This window comes from Myxine glutinosa, chromosome 1 (genome assembly GCF_964187855.1).
Source record: "Myxine glutinosa chromosome 1, kmMyxGlut1.1, whole genome shotgun sequence".
Lineage (NCBI taxonomy): Eukaryota > Metazoa > Chordata > Myxini > Myxiniformes > Myxinidae > Myxine > Myxine glutinosa.
In genome coordinates, this window is record NC_136261.1 from 105849324 (window position 1) to 105852079 (window position 2756).

A 2756-nucleotide genomic window follows, 5' to 3' on the forward strand; every position below is an offset into this window, starting at 1 on the left:
CCACGAGGGGGGACGAGGAGGTTACACATTGCATGAGGAGGGGACGAGGGGGTTACGCATTCCACGAGGAGGACGAGGGGTTACACATTCCATAAGGGGGGACGAGGGGGTTACACATTCCATGAGGGGGACGAGCGGGTTACACATTCCATAAGGGGGGACGAGGAGGTTACGCATTCCACGAGGGGGATGAGGAGGTTACGCACTCCACGAGGGGAGACGAGGGGTTTACACATTCCACGAGGGGGGACGAGGAGGTTACACATTCCATGAAGGGGATTACGCATTCCACGAGAAGGGACGAGGAGGTTACACATTGCATGAGGAGGGGACGAGGGGGTTACACATTCCATAAGGGGGGACGAGGGGGTTACACATTCCATGAGGGGGACGAGGGGGTTACGCATTCCACGAGGGGGGACGAGGAGGTTATGCATTCCACGAGGGGGGACGAGGAGGTTACGCATTCCACGAGGGGGGACGAGGAGGTTTTGCATTCCACGAAGGAGGGACTGCGATCTGATCTCTCACCTTTTCCAGCACCCGCGACCATCGCCGGGAGGACTAAGCGGGGGATAATTCCCTTCAGACGGGAAATATGGGGGTTGGGCCTCTTTCACGATATTTCATCGTTGGGTCCAGTGAATCCTGATACAACCTTGGACATATTATGAATAACTTTGGCAGACCTCATTCTCTCGCAAATCGTTCCACTTGTATGTCATTTTAGGGGGACTAGGGGGATGGCAGTCCTCACCTGTATGTCATTTTAGGGGAGGGGGATAGGGGGGCTGGCAGTCCTCCACCTATATGTCATTTTAGGGGAGGGGCTATGGGGGATGGCAGTCCTTCACCTATATGTCATTTTATGGGAGGGGACTAGGGGGGCTGGCAGTCCTCCACCTGTATGTCATTTTAAGGGGGCTAGGAGGGCTGGCAGTCCTCCACCTGTATGTCATTTTAAGCGGGCTAGGGGGGCTGGCAGTCCTCCACCTGTATGTCATTTTATGGGGGCTAGGGGGCTGGCAGTCCTCCACCTGTATGTCATTTTAAGGGGGCTAGGAGGGCTGGCAGTCCTCCACCTGTATGTCAATTTATGGGGGCTAGCGAGGCTGGCAGTCCTCCACCTGTATGTCATTTTAAGCGGGCTAGGGGGGCTGGCAGTCCTCCACCTGTATGTCAATTTATGGGGAGGGTGGGGGCTAGGGAGCTGGCAGTCCTCGACCTGTATGTCATTTTATGAGGGCTAGGGGGCTGGCAGTCCTCCACCTGTATGTTATTTTATGGGTGCTAGGGGGGCTGGCAGTCCTCCACCTGTATGTCATTTTATGGGGGATAGGGGGGCTGGCAGACCTCCACCTGTATGTCATTTTAAGGGGGCTAGGGGGGCTGGCAGTCCTCCACCTGTATGTCATTTTAGGGGAGGGTGGGGGCGAGGGAGCTGGCAGTCCTCCACCTATATGTCATTTTAGGGGGGCTTGGGGGCTGGCAGTCCTCCACCTGTATGTCATTTGAGGGGAGGTTGGGGGATAGGGGGGCTGGCAGTCCTCCACCTGTATGTCATTTTAAGGGGGCTAGGAGGGCTGGCAGTCCTCCACCTGTATGTCATTTTAAGGGGGCTAGGGGGGCTGGCAGTCCTCCACCTGTATGTCAATTTATGGGGGATAGGGGGGCTGGCAGTCCTCCACCTGTATGTCATTTTAGGGGAGGGTGGGGGCTATGGAGCTGGCAGTCCTCCACCTGTATGTCATTTTATGGGGGCTAGGGGGTTGGCAGTCCTCCACCTGTATGTCATTTTATGGCGGCGAGGGGGGCTGGCAGTCCTCCACCTGTATGTCATTTTATGGGGGATAGGGGGGCTGGCAGTCCTCCACCTGTATGTCATTTTAAGGGGGCTAGGGAGCTGGCAGTCCTCTTCCTGTATGTCATTTTATGGGGGCTAGGGGGGCTGGCTGTCCTCCACCTGTATGTCATTTTAGGGGAGTGTGGGGGCTCGGGAGCTGGCAGTCCTCCACCTCTATGTCATTTTAGGGGGGGCTCGCGGGCTGGCAGTCCTCCACCTGTATGTCATTTTCGGGGAAGGTGGGGGCTAGGGAGCTGGCAGTCCTCCACCTGTATGTCATTTTAGTGGGGGCTAGGGGGCTGGCAGTCCTCCACCTGTATGTCATTTTAGGGGAGGGTGGGGGCGAGGGAGCTGGCAGTCCTCCACCTGTATGTCATTTTATGGGGGCTAGGGGGCTGGCAGTCCTTCACCTGTATGTCATTTTATGGGGACTAGGGGGGCTGGCAGTCCTCCACCTGTATGTCATTTTATGGGGGATAGGGGGGCTGGCAGTCCTCCACCTGTATGTCACTTTAAGGGGGCTAGGGGGGCTGGCAGTCCTCCCCCTGTATGTCATTTTAGGGGAGGGTGGGGGCTAGGGAGCTGGCAGTCCTCCACCTATATGTCATTTTAGGGGGGGGGGCTCGGGGGCTGGCAGTCCTCCACCTGTATGTCATTTTATGGGGGCTAGGGGATTGGCAGTCCTCCACCTGTATGTCATTTTGTGGGGGCTAGGGGGGCTGGCAGTCCTCCACCTGATTACACGATAAAGCAGGAAGTTTCTCATTTGATCATTTCCGTTTGTGTTTCTGTGATTCCTTCCTTTTCCATTTGATGAATTCCCCAACGGAATGGGGGCGGATTTGGGGGAGTCACGGCAGAGGGAGGGATTTGAGATAAACAAGGAAGATCCGGATACGTAGTTGTGAAAACT